Raw genomic sequence first — 18782 nt, 5'->3', positions numbered from 1 at the left:
GTCACTATATAAATTTCAGATTGATATTAGTGACTATAATTTACTAATATAACTACAATATTCATTTGAAAATCCTTCCCCATATCCATCAAATGGGACGTGGTCAACCAAAATTAAACATATAATAGTTATAAAATCGATCTTAAAAGTATGTGCAACAATAAAGTTACTAAAGCCCTAGAAACTTTATTCGAACCTATTTTTCTCTCCTCTTTCTTCATTATCAAGAACCCTTTGGCTTTATTAGGATCAGACACAAAGGTGTCAAATGCCCCAATCAAAGTACTAATACTAAGTTTACCAGTGGCTTTTAGTGCAGTATAGATGTCTTGTAAATCTTTTAGCTTACATTCTTCACCCAATTCGATAGTTTGAGGCTTAAGAAGGGTATCATTTAGCTTATCAATCGAATGAGACATCCCATCCATGGAACTAGCCATACTGACCTTCCTCTTTTGCCTCTTTATTGATGATGTCGAATGACCATGTTTTCCACTTGCTACACTACACTGATTAGACATGGGAATACTCATGTCTTCATCACCTAAATCAACAACAACTCGAATTGGTGTATGAATGTCTTCATAATCATCATCAATATGTATAGTCACATCCATATTGTGCCCTTCTTTCATGTCTTGTGTTGTTGTAGATGTGACACCATTCACCATGTCATTTCCCACAATCAAGGCTAAGTCATTATAGTATTGAAATGACTGCCTTTTAAACACTTTCGCATTTTTGAGTTCTCTCCTCTGCATGTTGTCATAAAAATTGGATTACTCATTTGACTATTGTTGCTAACTTAATAACTTGTTAAATAAATACTAAACATTTGAATCGCCATGTTACCTTCAATAGCTCTTCCCAAATAGTGTCATTAGCATCCATTGATTGCGTTGACTCATTCCACGCAAAGCCACTAGTATTCTTCAGCTCTTTCATCATTCTATATCCTTATTTCTAGGTTTTCAGTTTGTTTTTGAAATTATCCTTAGTCAAGGTCATGTACATCTCTAAATTGAACTTTCGTTCAATGGCTGTCCAAGCCTCTTTTTTAAACCCTCCCTCACATTTTCTGCTAAGAGTGATTTGTTCATGCAACAAGTCTAAAAACTTTCTCTCCATGCATGCCTTCCAAAATACCTTCTTAGAAGAAGGTGTATCAACAACTTGAACATCGGTAGTGTCCATGCTCAAGAGCATTGTGTATGACAAGGATCTGTTTAAACAAAAATTATCTTGAAGGAACAGCCAGAAATGATCACTATAAACAAAAATCACTACAACGCTGACATCCAAAGAAACAAAATCAACTATCAGTAAGAAATTAAGCACCACAACCCTTCAAAACCAAGAAGTATTCTGTAATTTTTGACAAACAACTATTTAATCATTGCAATACAACAACCCTTTAGAATCATGTAGCTAAAAAATCACAACACATCATCTACTCTGCATGTGATAAAGCATAATCATCAATCTGCAATAACATCACTAGGTGAAAATGAGAAGACACACATACTCACTACCATGATCAAAAGAGGATCACTCATTGAAATTAATGTCGAATCAAAATATTGAAAATAATGTTTAATATAGGTCTATTTGCAATCAGTTGAAACTAAACTATAGTTCATTGTAACTATCAAATTTGTTTGATAAAATTCAACCTCTCTCCCTGCCAGATGTTCTACTTTGTCTTCCACAAATAAACAAAACACTGAGATGTTCTTTTCTTTATTATACTTCTAACATGCATAAAGAAAAAACCAATGAAGAAAAAATCGATCAAGAATACCCATGCCTTACCTTATGGATAGTTTGAGCCCAGTGTTGATATTTAAAGTAAGTTTTGTCTATATGATGACCTAGCTTCAAATTGGACGTTCAATTGAAGAAATTATGGTTGACAAATAAAGTGGTTAAGAGTGGATTTAGCCAACATTTTATAAAAGCTAGTAGATAACTTTCTACAGAACATCCCTTGTAAAGTAGCTGGTACAACTACCAAGCTACGTATTTCTCTATGTGACAAGTCCAATCTAAGGATACTGCAAAAATGGAATGTTTTTCATCTAAACCTAAATGACTACTACACTTCATAGAATTGAAAGATAATACTTATGAAAACATAGATGAATGTGTATCTTTTATTAATTAATCTGAATGCTTTGACACTTAAAACTTGTAGGCTCCTAAAATGGGAGGAAATGGGTAGTGATTTAAAAACAAAATGTTTCTAAAAATCTAAAATGGTAAAAAAAATGTAATAATGATTGATCATTGAAAGATTAAAATCATTAGAATACTTTGAATAAACTATGTTGAAATTCTTGGTATTGAATATTGGATCACGTTGTTGTGATAGTTTGAGCAAGTCACATTGTCGGAGCTGTTATGAAGTTAGTAATATTATCTCTTAACTGCTAAATGGATTGGATTAATCCATCAATTGTTCCATGATCTCCCTTCAATAAACCTGATTGTTCCTAGAAATTAACTTTCAAAAAGGTATAATCAATACTGCTTGCAAAATAAAGCAAGCAAGGATAATATTTAAACACTCACCCAAGTTTTACTAACCATGTGGAATAGGGTAAGCTAGGATAGATTTAATATATGTTCTAATAACATATTAAGAAGCAGTATATAGACAATTTAAGAGTGCACATCTAGAATTTATAGAAAGCATTTTAAACTTTGAATCCTCTTTTGTAAAGGAACCGACATAGCAACACTAGACTAAGAAGAAAGTTAAAATGCCTTAAGCATGGCCTCTCTTTTCAAGTAGATTTTGAAAAGTATGAACAAATTAACCCTCTATTTTAGTTTACTTAATAACGAAAATGGACCACTAAATATGAATAGACATTAGTTGAATCAGTTTAACAGTCTTGCTAGGAATTCATTTTAGTATGAAAGGGGAGTAATACTAGAACAACAAGACTATTGTAACATATCAATTCTCTTTTAAATAACCATTTACATATGAAAGTGACATAAAAATGGAATGAAGAAAACACTCTTAATTATACTAGAAACACCAAGGACTAGTATGAAGTAATAATATGATCATAGTAGACTTGAGGAAACCAACCATACATAATTGGGTTAGTAACAACATAAGGTAAAATCATGGTAGATGCCATAAAAAAGGCCATAAAATTATACATTAAAAAAAAATGAGGTTAAATCAATCTCACATATTCTCTCCTTGACAAGATCAAGTATGAAGTGAAGAAGCAGTTCTCTATGAATTATGCTCAACCCATTTGGAAAAATCAATTCAATAATGTGATTTTATTTGCTCTGTGTTTTTTGTTGTTATTTTTTAATGTATAATGTGATTTTATTTGCTCTGTGTTTTCTGATGTTATTTTGTTGTTATTTTCTATTGTATATCAGTGGAAAACATGCATAAAGAAAAAACCACTACATGTGTGCAAAAAATGTTCAATCCGAAAATCATTAAATTTATACTAGAGCTTATCAATTACAAACTAAGCAACATAATAACCTTGGAGAATGGGCATAATACTTTCTAGCCCTAAAAACTAGGACTATATGATTTATGCAGTTCATTTAACCTGGCTTAAGCCAAGAAACACGCCCTTCAGAATCCTATAAATTAAGGAATATCATTGAAGCTTGCATATGTGAAAACACCAACTAAAATATTGATTTGAGATGGCTCTTGTTAACCCCCCCATATTTTCTAAACATCATGAGTTGAGGATTGTTAACACATAAGTTAGAGTGCCTGCTCTTCCAATGCGGTAGCACATTCTTCCTCTCTCAAATATAGATCTCACTATTTCACCACTTTCTGTGCATGTCTTCTTCTGTTATAAAACTCCCTCTCCTAGGACTTCTGCATCAACACTATCCCATCTCAAGACTTCCTTCTCGAGGGTCTTAGTTTCTTATTACGTTTTTGCAGGAAGAATGGTTATAGATGGCATTGGCCTACCATATATCAATTGCAATAACAAAGGATTTTGCTTGACCCAAGCTTATGCTTCAACTTTGACTTACTATAGCTACTTTACAGCTTTCTCATGAATAACATTGTATATAGTTTTTACATAGGCTACCACAATACAAGCTATGTGTCAAGTTGTCCTCTAATTCGTATATTGGTTTTTGTATTAGATCAAGCATATCAAAGATTGAAATTCTCGGTGAAGAGTTTGATAGCAATGGGAGCATTATGTTCAAGTGACAAAATCAGAACTATCTGATGTATTTGAACCTATGATATCTAATACAAAAAAAACCTATTTAAAAACTAAGCAATTTTTAACTAAAAGATTAACGGAAGAGGTACAATTTATTTTTGAATAGATAAACATTTACTACCAAATGAGAATTTGAAACAAAAACTCTGTTGGCAAGGAAGATTTCATATTTATGTAAAATAGATTTATTTTTCTCTTAAATAAATGTAGACAAATATGGCATGAAATACTATTAAACAAAAGCAAAGTTTTCCATATGGCATTAACTACAATACATTTGAATCATTTTTCCACATCATTGGCCATAATTTGTAACATCATCTTGCCAAATCACAACTAAGATCGAGTTCTATAATCATCCCACATCCTTTTGGCTATATCATCTCTAAATTTCCTCCAATCATCTTTATCACACCGAGTCATCCCATATGTCTCGAGTATTGGTGCATCTATCCCCTCACGATCATCTTCCTCCTCTACATCAACTTTAGACGGAATGCCGTCTTCTATGGTAATGAAGTTGTGTAGTATGCAATACACCAAAACAATATTTATTTGGGCCATGATTTGATATGACGTCACATGTCTTAGGATAGGAAAGTGCTGCTTCAAAATGCCAAAGGTACGTTCAATTGCATTCCTCAAGGATGAGTGGTGGTGGTTAAACAACTCTTGCAGGCTGTTTATTGGGTTTGCCCTCGAGAACTCTTTTAGGTCGTAACATGTGCAATGATAAGGCACAAGAAATCTAGGTACATTGGGATATCCAACATCCATTAAATAATATTTTCGTACATAAGAATAAAAGTTTATTAAAATAACTTTTTAAGAAAGTCACATGTATTAGTATATAAACATACTAGACATACAAGGGGGAACTACCAATTGATCAGATCTTGACAGAGCCAAAGATAGAACACGACTATATGCAATTGACCCTTCCCATCCAGCAAGGACATAATGAAACTTATAATCAAATGAAGCCACACCCATTACATTTTGAGATAAATTGCCTTTTCTATCACAATATGGAGCTTGCATGTCGACATCAACTGTGACTGGAATATAAGTTCCATCAATTGCTCCCACACAATCCTACATTGGGGAATTTTATAATGAAAGGGACGAAATAAACTAACTCAAGGTAAAAAATTGTACCAAAGGGGTATGTACCTTGAAGTACAAATCAAAACGGTCCTTCCCACTAATTTCTAGAGGAGTGTTTGGACTAGGTGGCAAAAAATATTTTCCATGAAGTGCCAAGATTGCTGTCAAACCCTTGTGGAAATATTAGATGATTGTCTCCCCTAAGTGACTGAAGTTATGAGCAATCTTTCGTTTCCAAAGATTGTGGCCACGAGTATGGATAAACATCACCAATTGTTCCTCTAGCGGTAAGTGCATTGTATTTTTGATGCTTCCTTCTTGCCTAAGAATATTAGCTAGATGAAAGAAAGCTTGTTTACTCATTCGAATTTGATCACGACAATCAGTCTCATTTGAATAGATAATACATTTATAAAATAGAATCTCGCCTATTTTGTGCTTTCATATTTCTCTTCTACCTTCTTGTGTGATCATTGCTATAGATGCAAAAAAGGTTGCAAGACCAACTACAAGAGCACAAATGACTATTCTCTTCCTAGCAATGTGCCCTATAATGTTTTTATCTTTCATTAGATCCATTAGTAACCTAAAACCAATGTAGAGACATGTTTCATTAGATCCATGGATTTGGTAAAATATGATGATGAACAACTTTCTGAATATATGTCTATTTATTAGAAGAAACATAAGAAGATCTAAAAAAGATGATAAAGACCCATACAATGAATAAGAGCAGACATAATAGAGATAAACAAAAATCGGAAACAGTGATAAAGGCAAGAAGCAGTGACCATCATAATATAAGAGAAAGTGAACTCCATTAAATAAATAATGGTAGAAAAAAGAGAGCTTATGATAAATAGTGGATGTTAAAATTCATTGTAAGAACAAAAATTATACCTGGTAAAGGTAGTACTCAGTTAAAGATGTAAACCAATCCTCAAAGTGTGCAATTAAGATATTAACCAAATCAGATCTACCCATCAAAAGTATACAAAAGTAAGAGACATTAGGTTCACAAATATGTAAGATAGAAAATAGGGTTCACTACGAAGAACCTTAGATCAATATAATAATCAAAATCAACATATTAGAGATAGAATACTACATCATACTATTTATTATGAGTACACTATAATGAAACCAATAATGCCTTGATTATATTTGAAAATATAGTTTATGGTACGTTATATGCTTCATGGTTTGTACATGTACTTTTTATGTTTTTTATATTTTCATAATCTATAGTTTATGGTAGGTTATATGCTTCATGGTTTGCACATGTCCTTTTTATGTTTTTAATATTTTTAGAATCTAATATTTTTAGTTTTTATGTAGGTTAGTGGTTCCCTTTATGGTGCTTTATGTGGTTCAATGATATAATTCAATGTTGTAGATATAAAACATTCAATGTGAGTAGTATAGCCATTAAACAAGGATTTAACAATAAAATAAAAAATCAAGAACCAAAATCAGAGCTCTTTATTCTGAAGGCAAAATGGAAAAACCTTGCTATCATTTCATGCATTGTCCTCTCAATCTATAATCCTAGGACATCAAAACATTCAATGTGCGCAGTATAACTATTAAACATAAATTTATTACAGAGGCTCAAAACCTCATCTATTATAGAAATTTATTACTAAGATTATGGTTATATTGCTCACGTTGAATGTTTTTAAGATGAGAAGTACAATCGATGTAATAGTAAAGCACAAGCACAAGAATTCAATGTTCCTTTTTGAAAGATTGCCTTGAAGGAGCTTAAGATAAAAAGTTAAAGACATAATATTACAGAGTATGAAACTCTGTAATATTACTAAGTTAACATAAATTTATTACAGAGGCTCAGAACCTATGTAATCATTTAAATTGAAAAAAAAGTTTAAGACACATCCTAGAATGGTAATGGGCAAAGATAAACACAATATACATTCTAAAATGATAGTAAGTATAGAATATGATGGGTGAACTTGTGAACAAAAACTCTTTACTCTCAAAGGTGAACAAAAACTTGTGAATATATTTAAGCTCCACTAAAATATTAAATTCCTAAAACACCACCTAAAGAATACAATACTAGCAATGTCGATTTCTAGCCATCAAACGAATATAATACTACTAGTGTTCATTGCCACTTGTTAGCAGAGAGAACACAAATCCATTGCACCTCTGTGGTGCTAAAGAGTGAAGCAAAAAGAAACGAAGAAGAATAAAAGAGCCATCCATTTGCGTTGGTCTCCTCCTCATTAGGGTTTTATGTTATGATGTGAATGGAAAGAAGAAAGAATTGAGAAGTGAGGCTATATGAGGAAGGCATGGGAGGGGTGTATATATTAAAAAAGGGAGAGGGGTTCGTTGCATCATATCGCAAAATATTATTTTCCCAAAAAAATAGTGTATGTGAGGAATGTTATGTGGAAGATAAAACACAGATTAGAAACTCACAACAAAAAAAAATGTAGATTAGAAACCACGACACTCAGTAAAACACACACAGATATAACTAGTTAAGAGTAGAACAAGAAGGCAAGATTAAGCAAAAATCACACTTACATACCTTTCCACCGCTTGGTTGCAATCACAAAACACAAGAAGCCAAGAAACTCTATCGCTACTAGCATTTAAAACTTGCAATGAGACACCAAAATCTATAAAAAAATATAAACCCTAGCAAACCCAAAATGCAACCATACCTGTTTGTAGAGCAACACAACAATGTTGAGAAAACATAGATAAAATGGAGAGCAAAATGACAATATATTTTGGTAGAGATAAAATGGAGAGAAAAACGACAATATATTTTGGTAGACAAAAAGTTTGAGTGCCAAAAAAAAAAGGTCTGGCGAACATAAAAGAACTTTCTTTTTCATTAATTTGCAACACTTATTTTTCCCAAAATTGGAATCAAAACAGGTATTTGAGCAATACCAACTATTTTGAAGATAGACCAAATCCTCAAATTGGGGGATAAATGAGGATACAAAATTCTATTTTTCTCAAATTTTAATTCTCATTTCGTCAACCCAAACAGTGGATTATGATTATTTTAGAATTCACAATTCTAATTCCTATTGATATCCATGAACCAAACGGGCCCTTAAGGATTCTAGGATTGTCTTTATTTGTGTTTTTATTTTCAAAGGTTGTCTCTAGATGATTTTTTTTGTCTTTCCATGTTTGGTCATCTTTTTCCTTGATTCCTTGTGATTGTTTAGTACAGAATCTACTCCCATTTAGTCTCTTGACTCATCAAGCTTGCGCTTGTTTTTTGCCACTGTTGACCATACTAGTGCCATGTGTTGTTTAATGGGAATGGAGAGTATCTCTACTAGATGGATCTTAACAAGCTCTTTATTGTAAATTCTTTAAAAAGGTTATACTGCAATCAGTGTTCTAATAACATGACTACTATTGACGGGGTAAAGCTCCTAATAGGGCTAGAGGTAAATCCCTTGATCGAGTGGCACTTAAGAGTGTTTTTGTAAACTCCTAACATGACACAATTTAAAAGAGTGCACAATTTATGGATACTAATTCCCAATGTAGTTTTCACCCAAGTTGGGTTTACATGAGACCACAATATCTATGTCAAGGTGTTGCATTATTAATAGGTTGATTACTGATTCAACCTCACCATCTCCCATCCTGGCTAGTAATTTGGTCCCTTAGGGCTAATGTTTTCAAGAGGTAAATTATATGCATGCCCAACGATCGAAACATCTTAAAATGATCCCTTTGACTATTTTAAAAAATATAATTAGAAAATATAATTGTGTTCTTTTTATTTTGAAACTTAATAAAAAATTTATATAAAATAGTGAGGGTTTTGATTTTAAAAAAATATGCATGTTAAGGCTTGGATGTTCTAAAGTGTAACATGTTTATTTTGAAATTTTAATAGTTTGAACATGTCATATACATCTTTTTGGTGGGTGATCATTTTTTTATTTAGCATCTTGGTGTGCATATCCAAAGATAGAGTTTGATAGAAAGAGTTAGAGAGGGATAGAAAAAACCAGATAGATAGGGAGAGTGATACAAAGATAGTTGGCTACGTACATAGACACATGACATCCAAAGACATGAAGAACTTGATGGATTTTTGGAAAGGTGTGTTTCAACCACTATCAACTAGTATTAGATGGACTAGGCATCCACTGCTTTTTCTTGGGGAGAGGATCCAATGCTCTAACCCCCACCAACTAATAATTGTCTTTGTTTAGAATGCATACAACTATTTCACAAGTTTGTAGATTTGTAATTGAACACATCATATATTATTTTAAATCAAATATTATTTCTTGAACCCTTATTGTGATTCAAATTAGAGGTATCATAGCGTGAATGGTCCTATATGCTAGAGTTCACACGAGATTTAGCTACCAACGATTGATACCTTATGCACAAGATTTGTCAAAATACTCCTTTGAGACACACAATCAAAGATGTCGAGTGATTCATTGGACCCTATTAAGAAAATGTTCGAAAAGGCTTGGCTTTTAACAAGCAACAAGAAGATAAGATGAATCAATTTCCATGTCTTCTACAAAATTGACAATCCAATGGGGTAGAGGCATTATTTCATGGAAATACCCCTTTCAAAGTGCATGAAATTTTTGATATCTCAAACTTTGAAAGGGAAGTTGATGTTGGTGTTGTTGATAACTAGTTATCAAAATTAGAACAATACTTCTCTATATATCATTTCTTTGATGAAGGAAAACAATGCCTTCTCTCCTCAAAGCTTAAAGTCATGTGAAATTAGCATGGGAAACTAAGGTGGAAAATGGTGATAGAAACTAACTAGTTGGACGCTGATTGGAAATATCTTTTAATTAAAAAAGCCAACATGGGGAAAACTCGTAAAATACATAAAAGAAATGTAGATGTTATTGTAGCTATGGTCAGATTCCTTCAGACCAACATAGATAACATATATAATGATATAATAGGTGAGATTTAATTATATTATATGATAATATAGTTATTATTGAGTTAATATAATTGATAATGTAATAATTGAAATATAATTATTATAATGATGTAATTATATTATATGGTTATATAGTTATTATTGAGTTAATATAATTGATAATATTATAACTATATTTTTAAAATAATAATTATATTGTTTTATTAAGAAAAAATGTGATGATTCTTTGTGAAGAGGCACAACCCATAATTATAAAAGAATCATTATTTCTTCCGATTTCCACAATCAAAATTATATACATTATATAACATACAATCTAAAAATAATATATACACATTGAAAATAGTATGGTACATAGGTAGACGATATCATGGGATTTTTTTATTTCATGTATTGGAGGGTAGCTAGTGTAATTACTATGTGGGTTAAAAGGGAGAAGCATTATTTCTTTGGATTACTGTGTGATTGTGGAATTTAATAGTTGTGCATGATTTTTGGTTTTGATACTCTTCCATCTCATCAAGTAAGAAGTATCCTTGTTCTAGGGACAAGCTTGACCATCGTACACTAAGCTTTGATTGCCTAGATGGCTAGTTGATGTGTTGGTTGATGTTGGCCCCTCTTAACCCAATCCTTTCTTGAATTTCTTAACCCTAGGATTTTGGAGTTCTTGAAACTATATGTCATTTTTGTCATCCATTAAAATTGTGTCTAGTGCTTAGTCTTTCATTTCACACGGTTGGGCAGTGTTTGTCTTTTCAAAACATGGTTCAAATTTAGTTCTCACACACCTTGTTATAGCCAATTTAGAATTAAAATATCTTTTATGCTCCTAAAATGTCTTGGGCATTTTAATTTGAAATAAATGTCTAATTTTGTGAATCAAAATGGCCACCATTTGTGACTCACATTCTGTACACTTTATGTTAAGGTCTGTTTCTTAATGCCTTCATTTTTTTGGTAGTTCTTTTTTGCTTTCTGGTCGTGCCATTTCCTCCATGTTGGTCATTGGAGGTTGCATTTTGTGACGTTGATACCTTTTTTCAACACTTTTTGGATTGATATATTTGCATCTTTGAAGGATGTAAGTATTATGGGGGATAGTAATATATATTAAATGATGTAGGTGCATTATTGAATCAAATTTTTATTTTATTTTAATGAAATAATTAGAAAAAAAATTATTTTATAAATTCAAAGTCTCTATACTTAATCTTATTTTCTTGCCATATAAATAAGAACTAAGTTCATGCTACAAATATAAGTATCTTCGTTCTAGGGGGAAACTTAGCTATCATACAGTAAGCTTTGATTGCTTAGGTGGCTGGTTGATGTTGGGCCCTCTTAACCCAGTCCTTTCTCAATTTTCTTAACCCTAGGATTTTGGAGTTTCTATTATTATGTCATTTTTGTCATCCATCAAAATTTTGTTCAGTGCTTAGTCTTTCATTTCACATGATTGGGTAGTGTTTATCTTTTCAAAACATGGTTCAAATTTAGTTCTCACATACTCCTTGTTATAGCCAATTTAGAACATGATTCAAACCCCACACACACACACAGCTATAATTAAAATTTATATTATATAAGTTATCTAATTAATTAATAGACATTTCTTATAAAAGGACATGTCTCTTTATCAATTATTCTCTTTTTATATATAAGTGGTTGCTGTCATTTGAAAAATAATATCAAATATTATGACAATGCTTAGTACATTTGCAACAATCCTCAAAATTTAACATGATATCAAAACTAGGTTCAAGCACTGTTAATAATAAGATTCAAACTTCCAAACATAAAAGAACTCTCATTTGAAACATGAGAGTCAAAGAAATAATTTAGATTGATTTAAGACTTTAGAATCAGATATGCGGGCAATAAGGGTGCAAAAGAATTTTGTCAAGGAAATCACACCAAATGCATGCTTACACAATTTTGATGACACACGTATATGAGAGATTGTAATCTATTGAGATCTTGATAGGTTTGTCGCAAGTTATAATGACAGTTGCACAAACATTGTCTAACAAAGAGTTATGAACGAAAAAGGGACAAATAAAATAATACTACAAAGAGTAATTAAAGACATAAGTAGGTAATGTAATAAACAAGGCCAAATTCTAGAGTCATCCATAAGTCGATGAGGAACCTTGAATGTGCAGAAGGCATAGAATTTTTTGCAGTTGATCAATTTGTAGACCTAAATTCTGCAGAAACTCGAACAACCAAATTGTTAAATGGGATCCCAAACAAGGCCCTCGTAAGAATTGGAAGAAGCAAGGGTGATATTATCCAATAAGGAGAGGATCGAGCAATTACACGTGGAAAGAGGATCAAATATATGTTGATGTTCACATACATTGGTGGCCCCAGGCCTGGAATACTAATGTCAATGTGCTAAAATACATCAAGACTGGAGATTTAGTTTCTTTAAAATTCAGTGTTTGAGAAAGTTAGTGGTGCTCCGACTATTGCTGTCATTGCCAATAAGTGGAAATATAGTAACATTGATGAAAGTCAAACAAGAAGATAACAGGGCACATAGGAAAGCGAATAAAATGATATCAAACGAAATGGTCCATATTCAACACAAGCTTCAGAGGAACAATTACGATGATTGGTAAGAAATTGACTATTCATGCATGTGCAACAACAAATAGTGAGATTTAATGAAGAGAATCCATCAAGAATTCTAGTAGAAGTCAAACAACCTTAGCGAATGACATTTACATCTCGTGCATTACTATTTCAAATAGATTAGAGTATGACATACCACAAATTAAAGGATTGAATGGCATTAATTAAAACAACCACATTGGTGGTAATGTTGCATCGAACACAATGAAGACAAGTATATGAAAAAATATGCCACAAAGTTTATGGACACGGCTATCCTCCATCCAAACTGTACAATTGATCAATTTTCAAAAAATCGAAAACATTATGGATTTTTCTGAAAATTTCAGCATTTGATCTTCATAATTTGCATAGTTTGTAGCTGAAAACAACGTAAAATTTGGTAAAAAATCAATATGTATTCGTGAATCCAGAAAAGAAAAAAGTCTTTGTTTTGTCTTTAGTGCATTTTGGATGGAGATTAGCCTGTCCCCAAAGTTTATAAAGAGGATGCTCTCAACAATTGGTAACTAATCAAGGAAGAATAAGGACAATGGAATATTTTTAAAAGTGATCATGTGTATATAAAGCTTATGTTGGATCTTCATTAAATAGTATAATAGGTTGTACACATGTATCATTGATTGTAAATGACATGGTGTAAAAGATCCCATCGTAGGCCCAACATGAACATAACTATAAAATAGTAATACAATTAGTAGGCATAGTAGAAGACAGACATATGAAGAGTTTAAAAACACAAACAAGGTATCTGACATAATATAAAGTGAAAGGTGACTCACGCATCTCAAGGGAATATCCACCTATCACCTCCAAACATAAACATAATGAAGGTAAGTAAAATTATGTGAATGTTTATTAAATAATCTAAATTGTTAGTGATATTATAAATTTATAATATTTTTATTAGAAATATAAATGAAATCAAATGTAAAACATGATTATATTATTCTAAGGAAAATAATAATTATCGTTATGATGAATAATTTATTATTCTATCAGATAAATAAATAACTATGTAATGCTTTCTTATTCATTATTTGAATAAGATTTTCATAATCATCGTTAGTTATTAATGAAAGAAATATTATATTGACTATATATATATATATATATATATATATATATATATATATATATATATATATATATATATATATATATATATATATATATATATAGAAAATGGAAGATATGTTTTTTTATTAAGGAAAACAAGTTTTGAAGGGTGTCTGAAACCCTTTACAAATCAATATTTTCAATGAAGCCCGAACAAAAAAATACAACCACCCAAGGGTGAAACAGGCCGCCAACCAAAACTAGGTGACCAAGATGGTCTCAAAGATAACACAATACACTTCTACCACCAAAACAGGTTTCAAATGGGTGCCCGAAACCCCATGATTACACAAGAAATAGACAATTAGACCTAAACCATGTCAAACTACAAAGACCAACAGGCCAAAAAGGTTAGGAGATTCAAACAAAAAGGAATAGCCTCAAAAAGAACAGGCGAGCATCATGTTATGAAAACCAGGCCTCAAGATTTACATTTCAGTCTTGTCTTTTAAGAACGTAAAGACATATCAAAAGATGGATTGGAGGGCATGACTTTTTTTCCTTTTACTGTTGTCCACCCGTCCTCCACCTTCCTAGCAGCCTTTTGCCATGCAAGGTCATCAACACTGCAACCAACCCCCAACACCCTTGCAACAAGAGAAGAAACACCACCACACAATTTTTGAACCACAACAGTAGAAGGGACAGTAGCACTATCTTGAGACAGAGCCATAACAGGGGCAACAATTGGATCAAACATTACATCATCTAAAGGAGGGACAACTGTATTGGTCACCACCGTAGGGGCAACATTTGAACCATAAGAGATAACAACATAATCCACCACCAAAGAATCTTGAGAAAAGCCTAGCAATCCATCCCCAACAAAGGAAAAATTTTGAACCGTGTAGCAATCATTTGAAACCCCCATCCACTAAGAAGCTGACCTCTTCAATCTAACCTTTTCAGAGGAGCATCACGCAATGAGGTGGTCAGTCTTATTGCATTTCCGACATCTGAAGGGAATACCCTCATAATCAAGAAGTTGAATCCAAGAGCCTTTTGGAGAGGCCAACTTAATAATTTTAGAGAGCCCCGTGGATATGTCAATCTCCACTAGAATTCGAGCATATGTTGTTCGATACACATTGGAAGATGTGGTATCAACTAGCAAAAAGTCCCCAAGGCTCTCCCCCACAGCCTCCAGGACAGAATCCAGCCATAAGTGAAGGGGAAGATTCGGCAACCTAACCCACAGAGGAGTCTTATTAAAGGATTCAGTTCATGAGTCAAAATCCTTATAGCAAGGTTTAGCCATGAAGGGGAACCTCTCCTCCCAAGAGAAACCATGATGCACAATGACATTCCTATCTTTAGTACTAACAAATTTCACAATAAAAAACCCCTTGCCATAGGGTAAATCTGAACTAAATCCGAAATGATAGGCTCCCAATATTTGGATATCCAAGCATGCATATCTGATAGAGAGGGCCAAAATCTCCTAAAATGAAAAATAATAGCTATAGAAGAGAAGTCCTCCACATATGTAGAAATCTCATCAACTATATCAGATTCTAGATCAATCATAATCGGGTTGCTTATAGCAATAGGCACAACGGCTCAGAGCCCCAAACACACAACTTGACCTCCAATACTTGCCTCATAGGCAACCACATCAACATAAGAGATGACAGATCTTCCCACAACACCTCAAGGCAGAGCATTAGTGGAACGAAGAGACTCCCTAGAAGGAGCCACAAAAGCAAAAGCCACACCCCTAGACGTAACAGAGGGGCCACCCATTGCCCTAGCTAGAGGACAAAATCCTTCCCCATTATCTATTCAAATGGAATATATGTTTACATATTCAAATTGTATACATTTATCTATACTATATTGAGATGATCTTATATTATTATGTTGACATTTATTATCTTTGAGTATTATCCCTTATTTATATGTATTATAAGAGCGATTTGCCTTGATCTTTTCCTGACAATACTATTGCAGGAAAAGGATGATTGATATCAGATTTAGAGGGAGTTTGATGCTCCATTGGAAGTGACACTGGATGAGAAGCTCAAAAGATTGATTCAGAGGGAGTAAACCATGTTGAGATGGATTCTCCAATGATCAACAAATTGTAGTAGTCAAGAGGAATGTGATTCATGAATATACCTTGTGACTGTGATTTAATGGGCCTACCCCCTATGTACATTATGAGAAAGTGATAACATCCAAATGATGTCACTTGTATTTCTAGAAGTTACTGTAAGGTGACGATCTTACAATAACTTGTATTATGTGATATTAAATGTTAATTTGAGTACTTTGTGAATATCACTGATATTATAGGAGGCTAATACTCTTCATATCAGATGTGATATCATACATTTGAGTGATTGGTGAATATCATGTATTCTGAGAGACCAATACTCATGATATCAAATGTGATATCAAAATGATAGACATATTTTGATCAAAGAGATCTTTAAAGCTTGTCATTCCTAATATTACCAATGGTGTAATATATATCTTGTGTCTATTGTCCCAAGCTAAGAGGGAATGTTGATGTGTGGCAGCTTCAATTGGCTAAAATTCTATGTTATACATTTTGAGTAAGTGGTGTACTTAAATCATGAGAATATGCTTAGATGTCATTAATTTGATTGTCTTTGAGTTGTTTGTATAGATGTATATTGGGTATGAGGTAAGTATGCATTTTTGTGAGACTAACAACTAAGAGCTTAGATATCATCCAATTGATTTGGGTTATTCAAAATATTGATCATCCTTGACCTTTGATTATCAAAATGCATTTATCCGTCTTGACTAAGAGGGAGTGTTAAAGTTTTAGTCAATTTGGATGTCTTTATCCTTTATATATTTGTGTTCATCATATATGAGATATAAGTTTATATATATATATATATATATATATATATATCGACACACACACACATATACACTAGTAAATTTTAACTCATTTTTTGACCAAAATTGGTTGAATTTTTGACTCATATTGGTCAAAATTTTGACCAATAGTTTTGTCGCTATTTTTTTCGTCAAAATTTTGAGCAAGTTTTCTAAGCATTGAAAATTTGACCAAACTTGGTCGAAAATATCACATTCATTTAAAAAAAAAAAAAATTAATATGGTGGTTGAAAATTTGACTAAGTTTGGTTAAAATTTTGACCAATTATCATCCTTGATCGACTAGGATGCCAAACCCACGACATCATCCTTGTCGATGAGTTGGACGAAAATTCAACCAAGTCATAATAGCATTGGTCAAATTTTTGACCAACCTTCTTTGTTTGGAAAAAAATAGAAATTGAATATAAGATGATTACAAAAAAAGTGAGATTTATCCTTGATATGGACCCCCCTACAGATGTCACTAGACTTAACTCTTTCTTGGACATATTAGGTACTTCTAGAAGTTCATTAAGAACTTTGCATAAAAATCCTATTGGTTTGATAAGTTGACTGGAAATGACAAACCATACGCCTGGGAGATTGCACAAGGAGAGACCTTCAAGGAGCTCAAACAAGGCTAGTGTATACGCCCATTTTGGCATATCTAAATTGCGACAAGGATTTCTATCTTCATGTGGATGCCTCTAACATAGAAATCCTTGTCCTAATTTAGATATGCCAAAATCAGCGTACACACTAGCCTTGTTTGAGCTCCTCGAAGGCCTCTCCTTGTACAATCTCCCATGCATATGGCTTGCCATTTCCAGTCAACTTATCCAACTAATAGGATTTTTATTCTAAGTTCTTAATGAACTCCTAGAAGTACCCAATGTGTCCAAGAAAGAGTTAAGTCCAGTGACATATGTAGGGGGCTCCATATCAAGGATAAATCTCACTTTTTCTGGAATAATCTTCAATCCAATAATCTTGCACAAAATCATTTTCTCACTTGGGGAATTATTATGCTAACTCCAGTTTCAGATGGTTAAGCCAAATTCACAATATTGTGGGAGTTATTTAGCTTTTAGTGGTTATATGTTTATTTTCTTTTCATATATTTTGTATTTGTTCTACACATACTTGCATGATATCTAGTTGAGTATATCTACTTTAGATTTGTAGTATAAAGATTGATTTCTAGGTGAATATGGAAGACTTATAGGCTTGTACTTGGCCATACAAATCCATCACCTGCTAGAAGGCCTTTCTAGTAGGGCATAGAGTTTAAGAAGCAAGTAGTTCATACTTCAACTATTTGAATGAAGTTGCAACTATTTTCAATTCAATGTTGATCATTTTGATAGGAATTTATGGAGTTTGAAAATTGCATCAAATACATCATTGTAAACCAAAAGTTGACCTTTTTCCTATCATTTCACTGGGTAAGCAATTTTATTGCATTCTAACATTATTTTAGTCATAAGGAGTTTAAATGTCAAAAATTATCTCTCTCATATTTAGTTTGCATGACAACTGTATGTATTAATGTCTACTTGCATATTTACATAGTGTCGATCATCCATATGCATTCAAAAATAAAACAAATTTACATCTGCATTATCGTTCTTTACATAGTCATATTAGTAAAAATTTGAGAGCATTTAAAACATTGACACCATTTCAAGCAATCATTAACAGACTAAAACATTGAAACAACATGTACAAAGATTGTTTGCAATGTATTTAATGAAGTTCCTTGAGTCTCTAATTTTGAGGTTGAATTTGGCAAGGGATTTTTTGGTGGTATGAGCACATGATCTTGCCAGCTTGTAGGCTAAAGAGAAGTTATTATCATTTCAGTTCAATTTTAGTTTTGGTT

The sequence above is a fragment of the Cupressus sempervirens genome, chromosome 1, assembly GCF_028749045.1.
Source record: "Cupressus sempervirens isolate cs-2001-9-10 chromosome 1, ASM2874904v1, whole genome shotgun sequence".
NCBI classification, from domain to species: Eukaryota; Viridiplantae; Streptophyta; class Pinopsida; order Cupressales; family Cupressaceae; genus Cupressus; species Cupressus sempervirens.
Note: the sequence above shows the minus strand (reverse complement) of the source record.